Here is a 27,634-nt window from a genome sequence, read left to right on the forward strand (position 1 = left end):
TCTCTCCTAAATGCCTTCACCAACATCCTCCTGGTGTTTCCTTACCACCTCCTCTCTCTCCCCAATGCCTTAAACAACATCCTCCTGCTGTTTCCTTTACACCTCCTCCCTCCCCTCAATGCCTTCTCACACCCTCTCCGGGTGATTCCTTCCCACCTCCTCTCTCTCCTCAATGCCTTAACAACATCCTCCTGGTGTTTCCTTCCCACCTCCTTCCTCTTCTCAATGCCTTCTCACACCCTCTCCTGGTATTTCCTTCCCACCTTCTCTCTCTCCTAAATGCCTTCACCAACATACTCCTGGTGTTTCCTTACCACCTCCTCTCTCTCCCCAATGCCTAAACAACATCCTCCTGCTGTTTCCTTTACACTTCCTCCCTCCCCTCAATGCCTTCTCACACCCTCTCCGGGTGATTCCTTCCCACCTACTCTCTCTCCTTAGTGCCTTAAACAACATCCTCCTGGTGTTTCCTTCCCACCTCCTTCCTCTCCTCAATGTCTTAAACAACATCCTCCTTGGGTTTCCTTCCCATCTCCTTCCTCTTCTCAATGCCTTCTCACACCCTCTCCTGGTATTTCCTTTCCACCCCCTCTCTCTCCTAAATGCCTTCACCAACATCCTCCTGGTGTTTCCTTCCCACCGCCTTCCTCTCCTCAATGCCTTATCACACCCTCTCCTGGTATTTCCTTCCCACCTCCTATCTCTCCTAAATGCCTTCACCAACATCCTCCTGGTGTTTCCTTCCCACCTCCTCTCTCTCCCCAATGCCTTAAACAACATCCTCCTGGTGTTTCCTTTACACCTCCTCCCTCCCCTCAATGCCTTCTCACACCCTCTCCAGGTGATTCCTTCCCACCTCCTCTCTCTCCTCATTGCCTTAAACAACATCCTCCTGGTGTTTCCTTCCCACCTCCTTCCTCTCCTCAATGCCTTAAATAACATCCTCCTGGTGTTTCCTTCCCACCTCCTCTCTCTCCAAAGTGCCTTCACACACATCCTCCTGGTGTTTCCTTCCCACCTCCTTCCTCTCCTCAATGCCTTTTCACACCCTCTCCTGGTATTTCCTTCCTACCTCCTCTCTCTCCTAAATGCCTTCACCAGCATCCTGCTGGTGTTTCCTTTACACCTCCTCCCTCCCCTCAATGCCTTCTCAAACCCTCTCTTGGTGATTCCTTCCCACCTCCTCTCTCTCCTGAATGCCTTAAACAACATCCTCCTGGTGTTTCCTTCCCACCTCCGCTCTCTCCTCAATGTCTTAAACAACATCCTCCTGGTGTTTCCTTCCCACCTCCTTCCTCTCCTCAATGCCTTCTCACACCCTCTCCTGGTATTTCCTTCCTACCTCCTCTCTCTCCTAAATGCCTTCACCAGCATCCTGCTGGTGTTTCCTTTACACCTCCTCCCTCCCCTAATGCCTTCTCACACCCTCTCTTGGTTATTCCTTCCCACCTCCTCTCTCTCCTGAATGCCTTATACAACATCCTCCTGGTGTTTCCTTCCCACCTACTTAGAAGTCCTCTGTGAACAGGAACTACTTTCTTACCTGGGTGGGGCAAGATCCACTCCCTGGATACAGCACTGGAACTCTTCTGGAACTGGAACTCTTTTTTTACCTAGGCGGGGCCGTGGAGGAAGACGCCTCATCACTCCAAGGCTATTTAAACCACACCCGATAGATGAAACGTGCTTCGCGTTATTCTGCATCTGCAGCAGAACGCTCACCGAGTCTGTTCCAGCCTTTCTTCTTTCGATCCTGAACCTGCAAGAATTATACTTACCATTCCTGTATCCAGTCAACAGCAGCACCTGCAAAGACAAGAAACAACAGGTTAGCAAGGCAAGCCTTACTCGCAGTGCTTACTCACCGATCCATCGGCTGCAGCCTTTTCTTCACGCTGCACCTCCGCCTGTGAAGACAAAAGCATTGTTATTACTTACCGGCACTCCGCGAATTCCGGATTTCTTCACGCTGCATCGCCGCCTGTGAAGACAAAAGCATTGTTATTACTTACGGGCATTCCGCGGACTCCGGCGCTGCAACCCAACTTCTGAAAGACAAAAGAAGAGACATTAGACAGGTATTTACTTACGCCCATCGCGCTCCTCGCAATAGAATGCCTGCAAATACTCCGGCGTCTCTTCAGCACAAATTAAGCTGCAAGGGAAAAAGACAGTTAGAGCGCTTGCATTTACTTACGCATTTCAAGGTGCTCACTCCATCTTCCATCTCAAGCATCCTGCAAGACAAAAGGGAAAAGTATTATACAGAGTCCTGTTCAATATTAACGTGCCACGCACCTAAAGACTATAAAGACTAAAAAGGTGTCTGGAAACTCACCGCTCGTGCAGTTAACGACGGTAACGATCCTCTGAGTTCAAGAGGCGTATGTTTCACCAGTGAAGGAACTGGCAACGGCACCCTGCACCAGACGCAGATGGAGAGTCCAGCATTCACCTATCTAAGGTGAGCACGTTGACCTGGGGGGCTCTACAGAGAGAGAGAGAGAGGGACATTCAACAACCCAGACCATTAACCCCTATATTCTTTCACCTACAGAAACCTCACCCTACGAGTTCGACACACAGTGCGAAGAGGTTCGACCCCAGAAGCCAATCGAGTCCTGCATATCACTTTTCGAGTCACAGACACCTTCCTGCCAAGACCAGCGCCTCCGTGGGAATCAGGTGAGCGTTACAGAACTCGAAGCCCACCGCAAAACTCCTACCCAGGCGCAATGGAAACCTCAGACACAGATGAATTAGCCCAGTTGCTCGGGGAATTAAGAGCAGAAGTACATGCAGCTCGTCAGGAAACAAACTCTCTAAGAAGAGAACTGATAATTTCCAAGGAGCGAACAGAGGACCTCGCTAGGCAATTGCTACAAACGCAGGCAGGACAGACACCTCTGCCCGCTCCAGGAGGAAGTTATCCTTCTGCATCATCTTTAAATCCAGTGCAAATCAATCTACCCGGTAATGTGCCCTTGGCTCCGCCCAAACGCTTTTCTGGTGACCCAAAGAAATTTGCAGTGTTCATCAACCAGTGCCGCCTACACTTCTTATGTCAACCAGCCGCATTCCCAACAGACCAGACCAAGGTGGCTTTCGTGCTTTCTTATCTCAGTGGCAGCCCAGCAGATTGGTCGATCCCTTTAGTCACCCAGGATGATCCGGTTTTACATGATTTCCAGGCCTTCCAGTCCAGCATGGAGAAACTGTTCGCAAGACATGCACAAGGGCAGGCCTTGGACAATGAACTTCTTTCATTACGACAGGGTAATCAAGACCTCTTGATTTATATAGCCTCATTCAACAGACTTATAGTGGAAACGCAATAGCCCGAGGATACGAGAATAACGCTTTTCTACAGAGGCCTGCATGGAGAGCTCAAGGATGTGTTAGCTCAAGTTGTGAACCCTCCACAAGATTGCTCAGACTATATTGACTTAGTTGTCCAATTGGACCACAGATTACAGAACAGGAAGGCTGATCGTTCTAAATTCGATACCCGAGTGTTTTCTAAACCACAGACCTCTACTAAGGGAGCTGACACTGTGGAACCCATGCAAATAGGGGGCATGAAAGGTCCTTTAACCCAAAATGTGCGGGAAAGAAGAAGACAGCTGCAATTATGCCTCTATTGCGGGAACTTAGGGCACTTTCTTCGAGACTGTCCAGTGAAACCAGCTAAGAAGGCTGTAGGAGCCGCAGATTCCAGTACCTCAAGTTCTGAGCAGGGAAACGACCTAGCCCGGCAAGTGTAGAGGTCCTCTTGCCGAGCGTTAAGATCTGTCCCGTGACCTCGCATTTCGTGGTGCCCATGGTCCTCATTAGTCCTGAACGTCCGGATCGTTTGCATGCAATTGAAGCTTACATCGACAGCGGAGCAATCGGTAATTATGTGGACCGTGAAATGGTATCAAGGATGAATCTACCCCTTGTCCCTAAGGCAGTAAAAAACGTCATTACTACAGTGGATGGCACGGAGATAGCCTCCGGACCGGTAACGCACGCCACCCAAGAAGTGACGCTAGTGAGCCAAGATGGACACCGGGAGAAAATCGTGTTCGATGTGATCAAGGCCCCTCAGTTCCAGATCATTCTTGGAATCCCTTGGTTAGAGAAGCACAATCCTCAGATTGATTGGCGAGCAAAGACGGTTCAGTTTCCAGAATGTTTTATCACTTGTTATCCTCGGCCTGATGTTTCACTGGCTGCAATCTCTTCTGAGGTTCCCAAATTACCTCCCGAATACCAGGAATTCCAAGATGTCTTTCGGAAGGATTTAGCTAACACCCTGCCTCCTCATAGGTCTTACGACTGTCAAATAGATCTGATACCCGGAACAACTCCTCCTTGCAGTAGGATTTATGCCCTCACCGAGCCAGAGAATCTTCACCTCAGACAATATCTGGACCAATACCTAGCTAACAGGTTTATCCGTCCTTCAAGATCTCCAGCTTCATCGGCTTTGTTCTTCGTTCCGAAAAAGGAAGGAGACCTTAGGACTTGTATAGATTACCGCGCCCTGAATCAAATCACCGTTAAAAACAGATACCCGTTACCTTTGATCCCTGAACTCCTGGACCAAGTCAAAGACGCATGTATATATACAAAGTTGGATCTCAGAGGAGCCTACCACTTGGTACGAATAAAAGAGGGCGATGAATGGAAGACGGCCTTCCGCACCAAGTATGGGCTATTCGAATATCAAGTGATACCCTTTGGACTTTGTAACGCTCCTGCCGCTTTCCAGTATTTTATGAACAATGTCCTTAGAGAACTCATAGATGTGTGTGTTGTTGTCTACATTGATGACATCCTTGTCTATTCATCATCTGAAGAGGAACATCAGAGACACGTTAAAAAGGTTCTCGAGAGATTGCGTCAACATAACCTTTTTGCTAAGCTTGAAAAATGCGTTTTCAACCTAACTGAAGTTGAGTTCCTGGGATTCATATTGTCACCTAACGGAGTCCATATGGATTCAAAGAAAGTCGTTGCAATCATCAAGTGGCCATCACCAACCTCTGTAAAAGGAGTTCAAAGCATGTTAGGCTTCGCTAACTTTTACCGCAGATTCATTCCTGAATTCTCTCGGATAGTCCAGCCCATCACCACTCTGTTAAAGAAGAACAAACGTTTTGAGTGGTCTACTGAAGCAGAACAAGCTTTTCAGGACTTAAAAGCTAAATTCATTTCTGCACCTGTTCTAAAACATCCTCGCCCAGAACTCCCCTACATCGTGGAAACGGATGCTTTTAGTCTTGCTATGGGGGCAGTTTTATCACAAAGAGATCCGGTCACACACCAATTACACCCTGTAGCCTTTTGGTCCTGAAAATTCTCGGCTCCCGAGATCAACTATTCAATTACAGACAAGGAACTTTTAGCTATCAGATTGGCCTTTAAAGCCTGGCGGCATTATCTTTTGGGAGCCAGACACACAGTCACCGTAATGACTGATCACCGCAATTTACAATATCTGAAGACGGCCAAAGCTCAGTCTTCCAGACAGCTTCGCTGGGCTTTGTTTCTGGCTGAGTTTGACTTTATAATTACTTATCAACCAGGCAGTAAAACGGAAAAGCAGATGCCCTCTCCCGGATGGGAGTAGATGAACATTTGACCAATCCAGAACCAATACCCATAATCCCAGAACAAAGGATTTTGGGTTTGGTTAACGCTCAATCCTTTGAAGACATCAAGACTACAGTCAAATCACTCCTAACTCCGGCCGATTTGCAGGACTGGCAATTAAAGGGAAAATAATTCTCAGTGGATCAAGACCTACCATATTTCCGAGGACGATTGTACTTGCCCTGTGAGAAAATACAAAAACAAGTAATCTCCTGTTATCACGACTCCCTGATGGAGGGTCACCCTGGCATTACCAAAACCATGGAAAAGATCAAAAGACATTTCTGGTGGCCATCATGGAAGAAGGATATTAGAGACTTTGTAATCTCCTGCGGTGTGTGTGCCCAGAATAAAAGTCAGAAGGAGAAACCAGCCGGCCTATTACACCCTCTAGACATTCCTCCCTGTCCATGGCATACCCTGTTCATGGATTTCATCACAGATTTACCTCCATGCTCAGGGTATAATACCATTCTAGTAGTCGTGGATCTATTCTCCAAGATGGCTCACTTTATTCCCCTGAAGGGCCTACCTTCAGCTTCAGTATTGGCCCGAGAATTCTTAGAAAACATTGTTTGGTTACACGGTTTTCCCTCGGTTTTAGTCTCTGATAGGGGAAGTCAATTCATCTCCCACTTTTGGCGAAGTTGCTGTCGTCTAGCCCAAATTGATGTAAGACTTTCAACCAGTCACCATCCCCAAACTGACGGACAAACCGAGAGGACAAATCAGACTCTAGAGCAATATCTACGTTGCATGCTCCAACAAACTGAAAACTCTTGGAAGAATATTCTTTGGATCGCTGAATACGCTTACAACAATTTGACTCATTCTGAAACCGGGAAGACTCCCTTCTTCCTATTATATGGACACCATCCTAGAACCTCTAACCTGGATCCTCCCCAAGAATTCGAAACACCTGCTGTGGATCACTTGCACTCGGAGATAACCCGTCCTTTTAAGGAAGCCACTGTCCATCTGCAAAGAGCTAAAGCTCAATTCAAGAAAGGAGCAGATCGACACCGTAAAGAGGCCCCTCACTACGCAGTAGGAGATCAGGTCTGGTTATCCACTAAGCATCTGCCTCTAAAAGGACCCCTGCACCTTCATCCCGAGATAACTTGGAACCTATCTCATCTCTACCATAGTTAATCCGGTGGCTGTCAAATTGGAATTACCTGCGCATATGAAAATACATCCAGTATTCCATGTCTCCTTATTAAAACCAGTACAACCAGAAACCCGATTGACTGAACTCCCAGAACCTGTTTTGGTAGATGGAGAACTTGAATTCGAAGTAAAGAACATCCTAGGCTCCAAAATCTCTAAATCTAAGTTATATTATCTGGTTGATTGGAAAGGATACGGCCCCCAGGAAAGGTCTTGGGAACCCTCAGAATATGTCCACGCACCTCGTCTGGTCAAGAAATTCCATCTGAATCACCCCGACAAGCCAAAACCCCCGGAGAAGACAAGCTTAGGAGGGGCCTTGAGGGGGGGTGCTGTCATGATCACTGCTTCCAAGGAGCCAGGACCAGCCCAACGTCCTTGGAAGCAGGCCCCTAACCCTAATCCTAGGCATCAGCCGGTCCCCACTGGGACCTTTTGGACCTTGTCCTGGCGCCGGTGGCACCAGGCTCATCAAAACCATCGGTCCTGCCACTGGAAGCGCCGGGCTCATAATATGTGTGAAGATGCTTGGGTGGACTTACCTGCGACCATGCTGCTTACTTACCAGCCACTTAGAAGTCCTCTGTGAACAGGAACTACTTTCTTACCTGGGTGGGGCAAGCTCCACTCCCTGGATACAGCACTGGAACTCTTCTGGAACTGGAACTCTTTTTTTACCTAGGCGGGGCCATGGAGGAAGACGCCTCATCACTCCAAGGCTATTTAAACCACACCCGATAGATGAAACGTGCTTCGCGTTACTCTGCATCTGCAGCAGAACGCTCACCGAGTCTGTTCCAGCCTTTCTTCTTTCGATCCTGAACCTGCAAGAATTATATTTACCATTCCTGTATCCAGTCAACAGCAGCACCTGCAAAGACAAGAAACAACAGGTTAGCAAGGCAAGCCTTACTCGCAGTGCTTACTCACCGATCCATCGGCTGCGGCCATTTCTTCACGCTGCACCTCCGCCTGTGAAGACAAATGCATTGTTATTACTTACCGGCACTCTGCGAATTCCGGATTTCTTCACGCTGCTTCGCCGCCTGTGAAGACAAAAGCATTGTTATTACTTACGGGCATTCCGCGGACTCCAGCGCTGCAACCCAACTTTTGAAAGACAAAAGAAGAGACATTAGACAGGTATTTACTTATGCCCATCGCGCTCGTTGCAATAGAACGCCTGCAAATACTCCGGTGTCTCTTCAGCACGAATTAAGCTGCAAGGGAAAAAGACAGTTAGAGCGCTTGCATTTACTTACGCATTTCAAGGTGCTCACTCCATCTTCGATCTCAAGCATCCTGCAAGACAAAAGGGAAAAGCATTATACAGAGTCCTGTTCAATATTAACGTGCCACGCACCTAAAGACTATAAAGACTAAAAATGTGTCTGGAAACTCACCGCTCGTGCAGTTAACGACGGTAACGATCCTCTGAGTTCAAGAGGCGTATGTTTCACCAGTGAAGGAACTGGCAACGGCACCCTGCACCAGACGCAGATGGAGAGTCCAGCATTCACCTATCTAAGGTGAGCACGTTGACCTGGGGGGCTCTACAGAGAGAAGAGAGAGGGACATTCAACAACCCAGACCATTAACCCCCATATTCTTTCACCTGCAGAAACCTCACCCTACGAGTTCGACACACAGTGCGAAGAGGTTCGACCCCAGAAGCCAATCGAGTCCTGCACATCACTTTTCGAGTCACAGACACTTCCTGCCAAGACCAGCGCCTCCGTGGGAATCAGGTGAGCGTTACAGGTATTTCCTTCCCACCTCCTTCCTCTCCTCAATACCTTCTCACACTCTCTCCTGGTATTTCCTTCCCACCTCCTCCCTCTCTCCTAAATGCCTTCACCAACATCCACCTGGTGTTTCCTTCCCACCTCCTTCCTCTCCTCAACGCCTTCTCACACTCTCTCCTGGTATTTCCTTCCCACCTCCTCTCTCTCCTAAATGCCTTCACCAACATCCTCCTGGTGTATCCTTTACAATGGTGTATCCTCTCCTGGTATTTCCTTCCCACACCCTCTCTTGGTGATTCCTTCCCACCTCCTCTCTCTCCTGAATGCCTTAAATAACATCCTCCTGGTGTTTCCTTCCCCCCTCCTCTCTCTCCCCAATGCCTTAAACAACACCCTCCTGGTGTTGTATCCTTTACACCTCCTCCCTCCCCTCAATGCCTTCTCACACCCTCTCCGGGTGATTCCTTCCCACCTTCTCTCACTCCTCAATGCCTTAAACAACATCCTCCTAGTGTTTCCTTCCCACCGCCTTCCTCTCCTCAATGCCTTCTCACACCCTCTCTTGGTATTTCCTTCCCACCTCCTCTCTCTCCTAAATGCCTTCACAAACATCCTCCTGGTGTTTCCTTTCCACCTCCTTCCTCTGCTCAATGTCTTAAACATCCTCCTGGGGTTTCCTTCCCACCTCCTTCCTCTTCTCAATGCCTTCTCAGACCCTCTCCTGGTATTTCCTTCCCACCTCCTCTCTCTCCTACATGCCTTCACCAACATCCTCCTGGTTTTTCCTTCCCACCTCCTTCCTCTCCTCAATGCCTTCTCACACCCTCTCCTGGTATTTCCTTCCCACCTCCTATCTCTCCTAAATGCCTTCACCAACATCCTCCTAGTGTTTGCTTCCCACCTCCTCTCTCCCCAATGCCTTAAACAACACCCTCCTGGTGTTTCCTTTACACCTCCTCCCTCCCCTCAATGCCTTCTCACACCCTCTCCGGGTGATTCCCTCCCACCTCCTCTCTCTCCTGAATGCCTTAAATAACATCCTCCTGGTGTTTCCTTCCCACCTCCTTCCTCTCCTCAATGCCTTCTCACACTCTCTCCTGGTATTTCCTTCCCACCTCCTCTCTCTCCTAAATGCCTTCACCAACATCCCCCTGGTCTTTCCTTCCCACCTCCTTCCTCTCCTCAATGGCTTCTCACACCCTCTCCTGGTATTTCCTTCCCACCTCCTCTCTCCTAAATGCCTTCACCAACATCCTCCTGGTGTATCATGTACACCTCCTCCTTCCCCTCAATGCCTTCTCACACCCTCTCTTGGTGATTCCTTCCCACCTCCTCTCTCTCCTGAATGCCTTAAATAACATCCTCCTGGTGTTTCCTTCCCACCTCCTTCCTCTCCTCAATGCCTTCTCACACCCTCTACTGGTATTTCCTTCATACCTCCTCTCTCTCCTAAATACCTTAAACAACATCCTCCTGGTGTTTCCTTCCCACCTCCTTCTTCTCTTCAATGTCTTAAACAACATCCCCTTGGTGTTTCCTTCCCAGCTCCTTCCTCTCCTCAATGCCTTCTCACACCCTCTCCTGGTATTTCCTTCCCACCTCCTCTCTCTCCTAAATGCCTTCACCAACATCCTCCTGGTGTTTCCTTCCCACCTCCTTCCTCTCCTCAATGCCTTCTTACACCCTCTCCGGGTATTTCCTTCCCACCTCCTCTCTCTCCTAAATGCCTTCATCAACATCCTCCCGGTGTTTCCATCCCATCTCCTTCCTCTCCTCAATGCCTTCTCAAACCCTCTACTGGTATTTCCTTCATACCTCCTCTCTCTCCTAAATGCCTTAAACAACATCCTCCTGGTGTTTCCTTCCCACCTCCTTCTTCTCCTCAATGTCTTAAACAACATCCTCCTGGTGTTTCCTTCCCACCTCCTTCCTCTCCTCAACACCTTCTCACACCCTCTCCTGGTATTTCCTTCCCACCTCCTCTCTCTCCTAAATGCCTTCACCCACATCCTCCTGGTGTATCCTTTACACCCCCTCCCTCCCCTCAATGCCTTCCCACACCCTCTCTTGGTGATTCCTTCCCACCTCCTCTCTCTCCTGAATGCCTTAAATAACATCCTCCTGGTGTTTCCTTCCCACCTCCTTCCTCTCCTCAATGCCTTCTCACACTCTCTCCTGGTATTTCCTTCCCACCTCCTCTCTCTCCTAAATGCCTTCACCAACATCCTCCTGGTATTTCCTTCCCACCTCCTTCCTCTCCTCAATACCTTCTCACACCCTCTCCTGGTATTTCCTTCCCATCTCCTCTCCCTCCTAAATGCCTTCACCTACATCCTCCTGGTGTTTCCTTCCCACCTCCTTCCTCTCCCCAATGCCTTCTCACACCCTCTCCTGGTATTTCCTTCCCACCTCCTCTCTCTCCTAAATGCCTTCACCAACATCCTCCTGATGTTTCCTATCCACCTCCTTCCTATCCTCAATGCCTTCTCACACCCTCTCCTGGTATTTCCTTCCCACCTCCTCTCTCTCCTAAATGTTTTCAACAACATCCTCCTGCTGTTTCCTTCCCACCCCCTTCCTCTCCTCAATGCCTTCTCACACCCTCTTCTGGTATTTCATTCCCACCTCCTCTCTCCTCTAAATGCCTTCACAAACATCCTCCTGGTGTTTCCTTCCCATCTCCTTCCTATCCTCAATGCCTTCTCACACCCTCTCCTGGTATTTCCTTCATACCTCCTCTCTCTCCATAATGCCTTAAACAACATCCTCCTGGTGTTTCCTTCCCACCGCCTTCTTCTCCTCAATGTCTTAAACAACATCCTCCTGGTGTTTCGTTCCCACCTCCTTCCTCTCCTCAATGCCTTCTCACACCCTCTTCTGGTATTTCCTTCCCACCTCCTCTCTCTACTAAATGCCTTCACCAACATCCTCCTGGTGTTTCCTTTACACCCTTCCTCCCCTCAATGCCTTCTCACACCCTCTCTTGGTGATTCCTTCCCACCTCCTCTCTCTCCTGAATGCCTTAAACAACATCCTCCTGGTCTTTCCTTCCCACCTCCTTCCTCTCCTCAATGCCTTCTCACACCCTCTCCTGGTATTTCCTTCCCACCTCCTCTCTCTCCTAAATGCCTTCACCAACATCCTCCTGGTGTATCATGTACACCTCCTCCTTCCCCTCAATGCCTTCTCACACCCTCTCTTGGTGATTCCTTCCCACCTCCTCTCTCTCCTGAATGCCTTAAATATCATCCTCCTGGTGTTTCCTTCCCACCTCCTTCCTCTCCTCAATGCCTTCTCACACTCTCTCCTGGTATTTCCTTCCCACCTCCTCTCTCTCCTAAATGCCTTCACCAACATCCTCCTGGTATTTCCTTTCCACCTCCTTCCTCTCCTCAATACCTTCTCACACCCTCTCCTGGTATTTCCTTCCCATCTCCTCTCCCTCCTAAATGCCTTCACCTACATCCTCCTGGTGTTTCCTTCCCACCTCCTTCCTCTCCCCAATGCCTTCTCACACCCTCTCCTGGTATTTCCTTCCCACCTCCTCTCTCTCCTAAATGCCTTCACCAACATCCTCCTGGTGTTTCCTATCCACCTCCTTCCTCTCCTCAATGCCTTCTCACACCCTCTCCTGGTATTTCCTTCCCACCTCCTCTCTCTCCTAAATGTTTTCAACAACATCCTCCTGGTGTTTCCTTCCCACCCCCTTCCTCTCCTCAATGCCTTCTCACACCCTCTTCTGGTATTTCCTTCCCACCTCCTCTCTCCTCTAAATGCCTTCACAAACATCCTCCTGGTGTTTCCTTCCCATCTCCTTCCTATCCTCAATGCCTTCTCACACCCTCTCCTGGTATTTCCTTCATACCTCTTCTCTCTCCTAAATCCCTTAAACAATATCCTCCTGGTGTTTCCTTCCCACCTCCTTCTTCTCCTCAATGTCTTAAACAACATCCTCCTGGTGTTTCCTTCCCACCTCCTTCCTCTCCTCAATGCCTTCTCACACCCTCTTCTGGTATTTCCTTCCCACCTCCTCTCTCTCCTAAATGCCGTCACCAACATCCTCCTGGTGTTTCCTTTACACCCTTCCTCCCATTCAATGCCTTCTCACACCCTCTCTTGGTGATTCCTTCCCACCTCCTCTCTCTCTTGAATGCCTTAAACAACATCCTCCTGGTCTTTCCTTCCCACCTCCTTCCTCTCCTCAATGCCTTCTCACACCCTCTCCTGGTATTTCCTTCCCACCTCCTCTCTCTCCTAAATGCCTTCACCAACATTCTCCTGGTGTATCATGTACACCTCCTCCTTCCCCTCAATGCCTTCTCACACCCTCTCTTGGTGATTCCTTCCCACCTCCTCTCTCTCCTGAATGCCTTAAATAACATCCTCCTGGTGTTTCCTTCCCACCTCCTTCCACTCCTCAATGCCTTCTCACACCCTCTCTTGGTTTTCCTTCCAACCTCCTCTCTCTCCTAAATGCCTTCACCAACATCCTCCTGGTATTTCCTTCCCACCTCCTTCCTCTCCTCAATACCTTCTCACACCCTCTCCTAGTATTTCCTTCCCATCTCCTCTCTCTCCTAATTGCCTTCACCAACATCCTCCTGGTGTTTCCTTTACACCTCCTTCTTCTCCTCAATGCCTTTACCAACACCCTCCTGGTGTTTCCTTCCCACTTTCTCCCTCCCCCGCAATGACTTATCTAACCCTCTCCTGGTGTTTCCTTCCCACCTCCTATCTCTCCTCAATGCCTTTACCAACACCCTCCTGGTGTTTCCTTCCCACTTTCTCCCTCCCCCGCAATGACTTCTCTAACCCTCACCTGGTATTTCCTTCCCATCTCCTCTCTCTCCTAATTGCCTTCACCAACATCCTCCTGGTGTTTCCTTTACACCTCCTTCTTCTCCTCAATGCCTTTACCAACACCCTCCTGGTGTTTCCTTCCCACTTTCTCCCTCCCCCGCAATGACTTATCTAACCCTCTCCTGGTGTTTCCTTCCCACCTCCTATCTCTCCTCAATGCCTTTAATAACACCCTCCTGGTGTTTCCTTCCCACTTTCTCCCTCCCCCGCAATGACTTCTCTAACCCTCACCTGATGTTTCCTTCCCACCTCCTTCCTTTCCTCAAGGAAACACCAGGAGGATGTTGTTGAAGGCATTTAGGAGAGAGAGGAGGTGGCAAGGAAATACCAGGAGAGAGTGTGAGAAGGCATTGAGGGGAGGGAGTTTCCTTTCCGACCTGCTCTCTCCCCTCTATACCTTCTCCAATACCCTGCTGGTGTTTCATTTCAACCACTTTCCTCTCCTCAATGCCTTCTCTCACCTTCTTCTGGTATTTCCTTCCCATCTCCTCTCTCTCCTAAATGCCTTCACCAACATCCTCCTGGTGTTTCCTTCCCACCTCCTTCCTCTCCCCAATGCCTTCTCACACCCTCTCCTGGTATTTCCTTCCCACCTCCTCTCTCTCCTAAATGCCTTCACCAACATCCTCCTGGTGTTTCCTTCCCACCTCCTTCCTCTCCCCAATGCCTTCTCACACCCTCTCCTGGTATTTCCTTCCCAACCCCTCTCTCTCTTAAATGCCTTCACCAACATCCTCCTGGTGTTTCCTATCCACCTCCTTCCTCTCCTCAATGGCTTCTCACACCCTCTCCTGGTATTTCCTTCCAATCTCCTCTCTCTCCTAAATGCCTTCACCAACATCCTCCTGGTGTTTCCTTCCCACCTCCTTCCTCTCCCCAATGCCTTCTCACACCCTCTCCTGGTATTTCCTTCCCACCTCCTCTCTCTCCTAAATGCCTTCACCAACATCCTCCTGGTGTTTCCTATCCACCTCCTTCCTCTCCTCAATGGCTTCTCACACCCTCTCCTGGTATTTCCTTCCCATCTCCTCTCTCTCCTAAATGCCTTCACCAACATCCTGCTGGTGTTTCCTTTACACCTCCTCCCTCCCCTCAATGCCTTCTCACACCCTCTCCTGGTATTTTCTTCCCACCTCCTCTCTCTCCTAAATGTTTTCAACAACATCCTCCTGGTGTTTCCTTCCCACCCCCTTCCTCTCCTCAATGCCTTCTCACACCCTCTTCTGGTATTTCCTTCCCACCTCCTCTCTCCTCTAAATGCCTTCACCAACAGCCTCCCGGTGTTTCCTTCCCATCTCCTTCCTCTCCTCAATGCCTTCTCACACCCTCTCCTGGTATTTCCTTAATACCTCCTCTCTCTCCTAAATGCCTTCACCAACATCCTCCTGGTGTTTCCTTTACACCCTTCCTCCCCTCAATGCCTTCTCACACCCTCTCTTGGTGATTCCTTCCCACCTCCTCTCTCACCTGAATGCCTTAAACAACATCCTCCTGGTCTTTCCTTCCCACCTCCTTCCTCTCCTCAATGCCTTCTCACACCCTCTCCTGGTATTTCCTTCCCACCTCCTCTCTCTCCTAAATGCCTTCACCAACATCCTCCTGGTGTATCCTTTACACCCCCTCCCTCCCCTCAATGCCTTCTCACACCCTCTCTTGGTGATTCCTTCCCACCTCCTCTCTCTCCTGAATGCCTTAAATAACATCCTCCTGGTGTTTCCTTCCCACCTCCTTCCTCTCCTCAATGCCTTCTCACACCCTCTCTTGGTTTTCCTTCCAACCTCCTCTCTCTCCTAAATGCCTTCACCAACATCCTCCTGGTATTTCCTTCCCACCTCCTTCCTCTCCTCAATACCTTCTCACACCCTCTCCTGGTATTTCCTTCCCACCTCCTCTCTCTCCTAAATGCCTTCACCAACATCCTCCTGGTGTTTCCTATCCACCTCCTTCCTCTCCTCAATGCCTTCTCACACCCTCTCCTGGTATTTCCTTCCCACCTCCTCTCTCTCCTAAATGTTTTCAACAACATCCTCCTGGTGTTTCCTTCCCACCCCCTTCCTCTCCTCAATGCCTTCTCACACCCTCTCCTGGTATTTCCTTCATACCTCCTCTCTCTCCTAAATGCCTTAAACAACATCCTCCTGGTGTTTCCTTCCCACCTCCTTCTTCTCCTCAATGTCTTAAACAACATCCTCCTGGTGTTTCCTTCCCACCTCCTTCCTCTCCTCAATGCCTTCTCACACCCTCTTCTGGTATTTCCTTCCCACCTCCTCTCTCTCCTAAATGCCTTCACCAACATCCTCCTGCTGTTTCCTTTACACCCTTCCTCCGATTCAATGCCTTCTCACACCCTCTCTTGGTGATTCCTTCCCACCTCCTCTCTCTCCTGAATGCCTTAAACAACATCCTCCTGGTCTTTCCTTCCCACCTCCTTCCTCTCCTCAATGCCTTCTCACACCCTCTCCTGGTATTTCCTTCCCACCTCCTCTCTCTCCTAAATGCCTTCACCAACATCCTCCTGGTGTATCATGTACACCTCCTCCTTCCCCTCAATGCCTTCTCACACCCTCTCTTGGTGATTCCTTCCCACCTCCTCTCTCTCCTGAATGCCTTAAATATCATCCTCCTGGTGTTTCCTTCCCACCTCCTTCCTCTCCTCAATGCCTTCTCACACTCTCTCCTGGTATTTCCTTCCCACCTCCTCTTTCTCCTAAATGCCTTCACCAACATCCTCCTGGTATTTCCTTCCCACCTCCTTCCTCTCCTCAATACCTTCTCACACCCTCTCCTGGTATTTCCTTCCCATCTCCTCTCCCTCCTAAATGCCTTCACCTACATCCTCCTGGTGTTTCCTTCCCACCTCCTTCCTCTCCCCAATGCCTTCTCACACCCTCTCCTGGTATTTCCTTCCCACCTCCTCTCTCTCCTAAATGCCTTCACCAACATCCTCCTGGTGTTTCCTATCCACCTCCTTCCTCTCCTCAATGCCTTCTCACACCCTCTCCTGGTATTTCCTTCCCACCTCCTCTCTCTCCTAAATGTTTTCAACAACATCCTCCTTGTGTTTCCTTCCCACCCTCTTCCTCTCCTCAATGCCTTCTCACACCCTCTTCTGGTATTTCCTTCCCACCTCCTCTCTCCTCTAAATGCCTTCACAAACATCCTCCTGGTGTTTCCTTCCCATCTCCTTCCTATCCTCAATGCCTTCTCACACCCTCTCCTGGTATTTCCTTCATACCTCCTCTCTCTCCTAAATGCCTTAAACAACATCCTCCTGGTGTTTCCTTCCCACCTCCTTCTTCTCCTCAATGTCTTGAACAACATCCTCCTGGTGTTTCCTTCCCACCTCCTTCCTCTCCTCAATGCCTTCTCACACCCTCTTCTGGTATTTCCTTCCCACCTCCCCTCTCTCCTAAATGCCTTCACCAACATCCTCCTGGTGTTTCCTTTACACCCTTCCTCCCATTCAATGCCTTCTCACACCCTCTCCTGGTATTTCCTTCCCACCTCCTCTCTCTCCTAAATGCCTTCACCAACATCCTCCTGGTGTATCATGTACACCGCCTCCTTCCCCTCAATGCCTTCTCACACCCTCTCTTGGTGATTCCTTCCCAACTCCTCTCTCTCCTGAATGCCTTAAATAACATCCTCCTGGTGTTTCCTTCCCACCTCCTTCCACTCCTCAATGCCTTCTCACACCCTCTCTTGGTTTTCCTTCCAACCTCCTCTCTCTCCTAAATGCCTTCACCAACATCCTCCTGGTATTTCCTTCCCACCTCCTTCCTCTCCTCAATACCTTCTCACACCCTCTCCTGGTATTTCCTTCCCATCTCCTCTCTCTCCTAATTGCCTTCACCAACATCCTCCTGGTGTTTCCTTTACACCTCCTTCTTCTCCTCAATGCCTTTACCAACACCCTCCTGGTGTTTCCTTCCCACTTTCTCCCTCCCCCGCAATGACTTATCTAACCCTCTCCTGGTGTTTCCTTCCCACCTCCTATCTCTCCTCAATGCCTTTACCAACACCCTCCTGGTGTTTCCTTCCCACTTTCTCCCTCCCCCGCAATGACTTCTCTAACCCTCACCTGGTGTTTCCTTCCCACCTCCTTCCTTTCCTCAAGGAAACACCAGGAGGATGTTGTTGAAGGCATTTAGGAGAGAGAGGAGGTGGCAAGGAAATACCAGGAGAGAGTGTGAGAAGGCATTGAGGGGAGGGAGTTTCCTTTCCGACCTGCTCTCTCCCCTCTATACCTTCTCCAATACCCTGCTGGTGTTTCATTTCAACCACTTTCCTCTCCTCAATGCCTTCTCTCACCTTCTTCTGGTATTTCCTTCCCATCTCCCCTCTCTCCTAAATGCCTTCACCAACATCCTCCTGGTGTTTCCTTCCCACCTCCTTCCTCTCCCCAATGCCTTCTCACACCCTCTCCTGGTATTTCCTTCCCACCTCCTCTCTCTCCTAAATGCCTTCACCAACATCCTCCTGGTGTTTCCTATCCACCTCCTTCCTCTCCTCAATGTCTTCTCACACCCTCTCCTGGTATTTCCTTCCCATCTCCTCTCTCTCCTAAATGCCTTCACCAACATCCTCCTGGTGTTTCCTTCCCACCTCCTTCCTCTCCCCAATGCCTTCTCACACCCTCTCCTGGTATTTCCTTCCCACCTCCTCTCTCTCTTAAATGCCTTCACCAACATCCTCCTGGTGTTTCCTATCCACCTCCTTCCTCTCCTCAAAGCCTTCTCACACCCTCTCCTGGTATTTCCTTCCTACCTCCTCTCTCTCCTAAATGCCTTCACCAGCATCCTGCTGGTGTTTCCTTTACACCTCCTCCCTCCCCTCAATGCCTTCTCACACCCTCTCCTGGTATTTTCTTCCCACCTCCTCTCTCTCCTAAATGTTTTCAACAACATCCTCCTGGTGTTTCCTTCCCACCCCCTTCCTCTCCTCAATGCCTTCTCACACCCTCTTCTGGTATTTCCTTCCCACCTCCTCTCTCCTCTAAATGCCTTCACCAACAGCCTCCCGGTGTTTCCTTCCCATCTCCTTCCTCTCCTCAATGCCTTCTCACACCCTCTCCTGGTATTTCCTTAATACCTCCTCTCTCTCCTAAATGCCTTCACCAACATCCTCCTGGTGTTTCCTTTACACCCTTCCTCCCCACAATGCCTTCTCACACCCTCTCTTGGTGATTCCTTCCCACCTCCTCTCTCACCTGAATGCCTTAAACAACATCCTCCTGGTCGTTCCTTCCCACCTCCTTCCTCTCCTCAATGCCTTCTCACACCCTCTCCTGGTATTTCCTTCCCACCTCCTCTCTCTCCTAAATGCCTTCACCAACATCCTCCTGGTGTATCCTTTACACCCCCTCCCTCCCCTCAATGCCTTCTCACACCCTCTCTTGGTGATTCCTTCCCACCTCCTCTCTCTCCTGAATGCCTTAAATAACATCCTCCTGGTGTTTCCTTCCCACCTCCTTCCTCTCCTCAATGCCTTCTCACACCCTCTCTTGGTTTTCCTTCCAACCTCCTCTCTCTCCTAAATGCCTTAACCAACATCCTCCTGGTATTTCCTTCCCACCTCCTTCCTCTCCTCAATACCTTCTCACACCCTCTCCTGGTATTTCCTTCCCACCTCCTCTCTCTCCTAAATGCCTTCACCAACATCCTCCTGGTGTTTCCTATCCACCTCCTTCCTCTCCTCAATGCCTTCTCACACCCTCTCCTGGTATTTCCTTCCCACCTCCTCTCTCTCCTAAATGTTTTCAACAACACCCTCCTGGTGTTTCCTTCCCACCCCCTTCCTCTCCTCAATGCCTTCTCACACCCTCTTCTGGTATTTCCTTTCCACTTCCTCTCTCCTCTAAATGACTTCACAAACATCCTCCTGGTGTTTCCTTCCCATCTCCTTCCTATCCTCAATGCCTTCTCACACCCTCTCCTGGTATTTCCTTCATACCCCCTCTCTCTCCTAAATGCCTTAAACAACATCCTCCTGGTGTTTCCTTCCCACCTCCTTCTTCTCCTCAATGTCTTAAACAACATCCTCCTGGTGTTTCCTTCCCACCTCCTTCCTCTCCTCAATGCCTTCTCACACCCTCTTCTGGTATTTCCTTCCCACCTCCTCTCTCTCCTAAATGCCTTCACCAACATCCTCCTGGTGTTTCCTTTACACCCTTCCTCCCATTCAATGCCTTCTCACACCCTCTCTTGGTGATTCCTTCCCACCTCCTCTCTCTCCTGAATGCATTAAACAACATCCTCCTGGTCTTTCCTTCCCACCTCCCTCCTCTCCTCAATGCCTTCTCACACCCTCTCCTGGTATTTCCTTCCCACCTCCTCTCTCTCCTAAATGCCTTCACCAACATCCTCCTGGTGTATCATGTACACCTCCTCCTTCCCCTCAATGCCTTCTCACATCCTCTCTTGGTTTTCCTTCCAACCTCCTCTCTCTCCTAAATGCCTTCACCAACATCCTCCTGGTATTTCCTTCCCACCTCCTTCCTCTCCTCAATACCTTCTCACACCCTCTCCTGGTTATTTCCTTCCCATCTCCTCTCTCTCCTAATTGCCTTCACCAACATCCTCCTGGTGTTTCCTTTACACCTCCTTCTTCTCCTCAATGCCTTTACCAACACCCTCCTGGTGTTTCCTTCCCACTTTCTCCCTCCCCCGCAATGACTTATCTAACCCTCTCCTGGTGTTTCCTTCCCACCTCCTATCTCTCCTCAATGCCTTTAATAACACCCTCCTGGTGTTTCCTTCCCACTTTCTCCCTCCCCCGCAATGACTTCTCTAACCCTCACCTGATGTTTCCTTCCCACCTCCTTCCTTTCCTCAAGGAAACACCAGGAGGATGTTGTTGAAGGCATTTAGGAGAGAGAGGAGGTGGCAAGGAAATACCAGGAGAGAGTGTGAGAAGGCATTGAGGGGAGGGAGTTTCCTTTCCGACCTGCTCTCTCCCCTCTATACCTTCTCCAATACCCTGCTGTTTCATTTCAACCACTTTCCTCTCCTCAATGCCTTCTCTCACCTTCTTCTGGTATTTCCTTCCCATCTCCTCTCTCTCCTAAATGCCTTCACCAACATCCTCCTGGTGTTTCCTTCCCACCTCCTTCCTCTCCCCAATGCCTTCTCACACCCTCTCCTGGTATTTCCTTCCCACCTCCTCTCTCTCCTAAATGCCTTCACCAACATCCTCCTGGTGTTTCCTATCCACCTCCTTCCTCTCCTCAATGGCTTTTCACACCCTCTCCTGGTATTTCCTTCCCATCTCCTCCCTCTCCTAAATGCCTTCACCAACATCCTCCTGGTGTTTCCTTCCCACCTCCTTCCTATCCCCAATGCCTTCTCACACCCTCTCCTGGTATTTCCTTCCCACCTCCTCTCTCTCTTAAATGCCTTCACCAACATCCTCCTGGTGTTTCCTATCCACCTCCTTCCTCTCCTCAAAGCCTTCTCACACCCTCTCCTGGTATTTCCTTCCTACCTCCTCTCTCTCCTAAATGCCTTCACCAGCATCCTGCTGGTGTTTCCTTTACACCTCCTCCCTCCCCTCAATGCCTTCTCACACCCTCTCCTGGTATTTTCTTCCCACCTCCTCTCTCTCCTAAATGTTTTCAACAACATCCTCCTGGTGTTTCCTTCCCACCCCCTTCCTCTCCTCAATGCCTTCTCACACCCTCTTCTGGTATTTCCTTCCCATCTCCTCTCTCCTCTAAATGCCTTCACCAACAGCCTCCCGGTGTTTCCTTCCCATCTCCTTCCTCTCCTCAATGCCTTCTCACACCCTCTCCTGGTATTTCCTTAATACCTCCTCTCTCTCCTAAATGCCTTCACCAACATCCTCCTGGTGTTTCCTTTACACCCTTCCTCCCCTCAATGCCTTCTCACACCCTCTCTTGGTGATTCCTTCCCACCTCCTCTCTCAACTGAATGCCTTAAACAACATCCTCCTGGTCTTTCCTTCCCACCTCCTTCCTCTCCTCAATGCCTTCTCACACCCTCTCCTGGTATTTCCTTCCCACCTCCTCTCTCTCCTAAATGCCTTCACCAACATCCTCCTGGTGTATCCTTTACACCCCCTCCCTCCCCTCAATGCCTTCTCACACCCTCTCTTGGTGATTCCTTCCCACCTCCTCTCTCTCCTGAATGCCTTAAATAACATCCTCCTGGTGTTTCCTTCCCACCTCCTTCCTCTCCTCAATGCCTTCTCACACCCTCTCTTGGTTTTCCTTCCAACCTCCTCTCTGTCCTAAATGCCTTCACCAACATCCTCCTGGTATTTCCTTCCCACCTCCTTCCTCTCCTCAATACCTTCTCACACCCTCTCCTGGTATTTCCTTCCCATCTCCTCTCTCTCCTAATTGCCTTCACCAACATCCTCCTGGTGTTTCCTTTACACCTCCTTCCTCTCCTCAATGCCTTTACCAACACCCTCCTGGTGTTTCCTTCCCACTTTCTCCCTCCCCCGCAATGACTTATCTAACCCTCTCCTGGTGTTTCCTTCCCACCTCCTATCTCTCCTCAATGCCTTTACCAACACCCTCCTGGTGTTTCCTTCCCACTTTCTCCCTCCCCCGCAATGACTACTCTAACCCTCACCTGGTGTTTCCTTCCCACCTCCTTCCTCTCCTCAAGGAAACACCAGGAGGATGTTGTTGAAGGCATTTAGGAGAGAGAGGAGGTGGCAAGGAAATACCAGGAGAGGGTTTGACAGTGAAACGAAGATCAGGAAAGTCTATAGTCGTTTTGCTACACTTGGATGTCAAGTAGATCCCATACTTGCTAGAGTTGGGTTAAGTATTGTACTCGCTAAATTCCTCTCTGATGCCTGACCAAATCATGATATCGGTGCCATTCCACAATCATACTGTTAAACCTGTCGTCCGATAGTGTGTGAACCTACTCAGATATTCATAAAGAGATTGGCTATAGAGGGGCGTATGTTGCTCCCATGGCAACACCCTTTTTTGTCTGTAAAACATGCCAGTGAAGAGAAACACATTTTTCGAGAGTGAGAAACATAACAATTCTTTCAACCTCTCCAAATGAGTGGAAAAAGAAACGGACTCATTGGCATAGGTAAAGTCCATTGCCCCTAAAGCTAACAAATTATCTATAGATGTAGACAGAGTTTGGACATCGAGCGTGACCAGTAGATAGTTTTCTTGCCGAATCCGATCCTGCAGGATCTGTAAAATGTGCATGGTATCCCTTACATAGGTGGGGATTTTGGGGCCATCCTCTTGTGCACTACTACTAGGACCTACACACTATCTTACCCCAGTAAAACTGGTCTTCCATTTAGATATTGGCCTCTCCTGTGCTCACATGCATGGGTGCCACATTTGCCTCATTCTAAGGGCCTCCTCTCTCCCCCCATTTCTCCCTATTTCTCCCTAAATCTGGTCCGCCATGCCTCATTTTTGTCGGACTACTCACTGACCAACATATAATGTTCCATTATTACATTGCTTTGTGTCATGTTTACCATATTCATCCATCACGCAATAATTGTCACATAACAAACAACATGTAATGTCACATTAATATATTGTGTTCTCCTTTGAATCCTGTAACCACATCACTGTTGGGCAACAGACGTATTTGGGCGAGTCAATTAACTAAAACTGCTTAGCCTTGAGTAAGACCCCTGAGGGTCAAAACACGTTTTGGCTACACTAATAAATACACCTGTGACACATTATTAAATCAAGTTTCCGACTCATCAATAAAGACTACAATCTAATGTGAACACTGTGAGGTACATAGATTGTGGAGGGTCTCCAAACTTTCTTCAAAATATAAATGGGGCCTACATTGTTCCCATGACTTAACGCAGATGAACATATCGTTAGAGTACACCGCCTGCATACTCCTGGTGGGGTTGAAAAATCTGCTTGATAACCCTTTGAAATGTTAAGGGCACGTTGTGAAGACCAAAGTATAGGACAGTGAACTGAAAGAGACCAGTTGGGGTTTGCAAGGTTGTCTTTTGCAGATCCTGCGACAGAAGGGGAATGTGTCATTTGCTCTTTGTCAAGTCAAGAATATGGCATTAATCTCCTGTTCCAAGGGCTCAAATGGGGGGTAACAACCAGGCAGCCCAAGTTGTCGCAAGGGCGTGTAACGATGGTACTGGGCCGTTACTCCCATTCCAGCCCTTGGAACGGGGGATTAACGCCATTAGCACCCCAGGTTTCCAAAGCGGTAACCCATGGTGCTAAAAAAAAAGAAAGAATTTTCCTTGACTCAAGAGGATGCCATGCGCGTCCCGTTGAACGAAGGATAATACTTTACCAAGATGGCTGCCATGGTTCTAGAAGTGGGGCTCTGTCTTCTACGACCATGGTGGCTGGAAAAGGGAAGCTGCTGCTGTGACAGCCGCAGGTGGCGCTGTCGCTGCAACAGTCAGGTAAGTGAGGAGGGGGGTTGGGTTTAAAAAAAAAGTTACTGGGAGAATAGGGGGAAAGATGGCGGCCTGCAGCAGGGGAGGTAGCCTGTGCGTTCCATGGAACGCAGGCTGAGATTACAGGTTTCCACCCGCGATCCGCAGAACCTGATTGACTGTGCCCCTTGCACCATGTGCTAATAGAGTTTATCAGAAGGCCTATCTGGAATGCACAAAAGACTTGATCAGGAGGGATTTTTCACAAGTTTTTATTGATATATATATAAATCTACCAAAATGGTTAAAGGATAAACCAAATTCCGACCTCTCACATTTTGTATGATAATGTCTCATCTCCCAGTGGCATTGCATGTTTCTGGGAACTTTATTCTGACCTTTTTCATCAATTATTCAATGTCTTTCAGTCAAGAATTAAATCTCTTATACCAGCGGTTCTTGCCACCATTTTATCTCCATTGGGCTGTTGCTCTTTTTGCCAGCCACCACATCCCCTTAATTGGTACCTTCTTCTCCTGAGTTGTTACCACTTCCTCCTCAGATATGACCGCTTCCTCCTCAGATACTGCCACCACCTTGTCTGTTGGTTCCGGCGCTTCCTCACATGCTCCCACTTCCTCCCCCAACACCTCTTACGCGCTTGTCTTATAGCACAGTAACACTGTTCCACTGCTTGCAACAACCTTCAACAAACCACAATGAACAGCTGGGGATAGGCATGTTTATAATGTGTTCCTCTTCCCCCTGGGTGGGGCTTTTCATGTGGATCTTCAGTTGTGGCTTGTAAATTATCTCCTGGTCACCCCACATTGGTCCACATCACATGGCGGAGGGTGATCACAGTGATGCACTGCAGATTACTCTTGGGGGTAAAGACCTCCCCCATCCATCTAGCATGCCGGCAGTACAAGCACTGGCCCTTCCAAAGCCCATCTTCAGACCTTTCGTAATGTTATAAAGTCAGTAGGATTCTTAAGGAGCTCTGTGTTTCCACTGATTAAGAGTTGCCGGTTTGCAGAAGGATCAGAAGGGTAGAATAGGGTAACTCCAGTACGGTCTTCCTAAATGGGGGTGACAATAATGAGTCTGAACACCCCGCTTCACATTGTTCTCAGCCCAACAGAGCAAGCATTGTTTCTCCAGACAGTCCCATCTTACCCCACGCTTATTACCCCAAAATTGTTTAGTCAAAGGTGTATCTGAGGGGCAGGTCATTTCACTGTGTTATTGCTAACTCTGGACTAAGGGGAATGGGAAGGGAGTCTGTGTTTTATTTGCCTTTCGCCCTTAGATCCAACTTGAGATGGGGGGCTCAAACCCTTTCCCTCCCCTAAAGCTGTGCCATAGTTCTGCACCTTTAACTAAGGGTGACTTGACAAATGTTTGAAGATCAACTGGACCACTGGATCTCCTTCCTGTACGGCAAGGATGGAGGTGCCATGATTGAAGAGTAGGACCCTAATCACCCAGTGGTCATCTTCATCCACTGCTGAAGTCCGACATCTAGGCCATACTTCATCGCCAACCTAGATTTTATTGCAATCTGCGCAGAGGTCCACTTAGGTGACTGAGTCTAAAAGTGGTGGTGATTAGGGCTCAGTTGACTGGTGGACTGTCAACCATTTCTTTGCTATACAAACCGTAGTCTGGGGAGCCTGGGGTTGCCTTAAAAGTGAGGGTTTCCCTTCTGCAGACCCTCATGACCTTTATCCGGGGAGGCTGAGGGCATGGAACTGCTTCTTTGTCAAGAACCGTAAGTCTCACTTCTAACATCACATGTCACAGAGCCGAAAGGGATTAACAAGAGGCAGGATTAACAAGGGCCGCGAGGATAGCTCAGTAGCAACGCGATTGTGTTGGAAGCAAGACAACACAGGTCCGAATCCTGGTCCCATGCTTAGAGACGGATCTCCAGTACTAGGCGCATAATAAAAGATTAATTAATTAGGGACCAAATTCTCTGTAAAATTGGAGTGACAACAGAAGATTGGTTTCTTCTTGCTCAGACTAGTTAACGTCATTTCTATTGCAAATCTCCCAACGGTTCCGTCCCTGTGTATAGGTTCAGATCACAGTCACTCAGAATCTTGATTGTTTTAAGTGTCCCCCAAACTTGCTTCTTGTACGCTTAGTTTACTGTCTCTGGTCCTCGGTACACATTTGCTTCTGGCAGTCCCCTCTTCAGGGACTTCACATTAGGCCTAGGAAAGGGAATAATGTGGGGTCTGGTAGTAGGAGGAAAGGCCAAGAACTTTCACCAAGAGTGAGTTTTGAGGATTTACATCTACTCTAACACCATCTTCCTGTCTCAGAGTTCTGGTAATGTTCCCTAGTGCCCCGTCCTCATTTTTCTCCATGAACGGTCACCACATTTCCATAGCTATGAGGATCTTTCTTGCATCTCCTATCCTCTTCTCCCCAACTTGTTTCACCACAGAGAACTGCTCAATGATCCACCGCAAGCTCAGACCTCCACCCTTCCCAGACTCACCCGTTCCAAGGATTGGCATGGCCTGCTCTGGATCACAACCTCTCCATAAGTGGTTCTTCTCCTGATGTTTCTATCTTGTCTTCTTCCTCTCTCCATTGTTTCCTCCAACCTACTCTTGACGTTTCCTTCGTATCTGCTGCCTCTCCTATCTATATATCTTCCTTCTATATTTCTTTCTACCTCCTCTCACATTTCAATGTTTCCTTCCAAACCTCTCACTTACTCCAATCTCTCCTCCACCCTCTGCTATACAGTCCTATCCTCCTTCTCCTTACCTTTCCCCAACAACCTCCCTTTTCTGTTCCACCTCAACCTCTTCTGACTTTACCACCTCCCTCTATTTCTCGTCACCTCCTCTGTGTCCTCCCCAACCCACTTAGCCCACACTACTCCCAGAAAGCCGGCATCTTTTGTCAAGCCCAGCTCCTCCCCTGAAGCTGTCTCACGAGGAAGGGTTACATTTCTGTAAGCTAATTGGTGCAGCGTGTGGATTGGTGTGGAAGGGATTTAAGAGACGCTGTGCTGCACAGCGCTGCGGACTGCGCCTTCTCTGGGATCCGCCATCATCTTGGTTTTCAGACTTGTGCTTCTGGTATTGCTGTGCGTGAAATGTGCCGGTCAAGCTTAACTTTCATCCAGAGGTGTCGTCGAGAGTCACAGCTAGTTTCTACGGCTTGGCTTTCCTCATTTGAATGGGACTATTTTGATCAACAGCAAAGCGCTGGTTCATCACATAAGCATTTCTTAAAGGGAAAAGCATCTGGTGTGTTTATCTTCTGTGACAATCCCCTGCTAAGGCCATTGGTAGAGGTGGAGTAGTCCAGGAGGACCCCAACATCTGTGATCACCCCTTTCACCACCCCCAGGTATGGGCAGGGGACTTTGCCACAATATTGCTCTGTACTGAGATCCTAAATCCTTTAATAATAGCAGCACTATTATTACACAATTGTACTGCTCAATATATTGACATAGGAGGATGAATGGGTGAGTTGGCCTGACTGGTGTATCAAACCCAATGCTGCACTGCATCATCCCATTCCCAATTGTACTGGAGCGAGCCACTCATGTAATACTAAAATGTGCTGTGCATAGCACGATAAAATGGGAAGAACTATGGTGGCAAGTGGTATATAAAAAAAAAACAGAACATTTCTGTTCTGTCCTAAGCCAGCACACGGCCATCGAGTGGAGATCTCATGAGAATGTTCAACAAGGTTCCTACTTGCTTTCCCAAAGGAAACCCCTGGAAAAATGAAAGTCTACACTTTAAATGTCTGTTCAATATGAAAAGGGCACTGTGGTTTGCTGAATTCCTTTTACT

The sequence above is a fragment of the Ambystoma mexicanum genome, chromosome 12 (assembly GCF_040938575.1).
Source record: "Ambystoma mexicanum isolate Mex_15411 chromosome 12, UKY_AmexF1_1, whole genome shotgun sequence".
Taxonomy (NCBI): Eukaryota; Metazoa; Chordata; class Amphibia; order Caudata; family Ambystomatidae; genus Ambystoma; species Ambystoma mexicanum.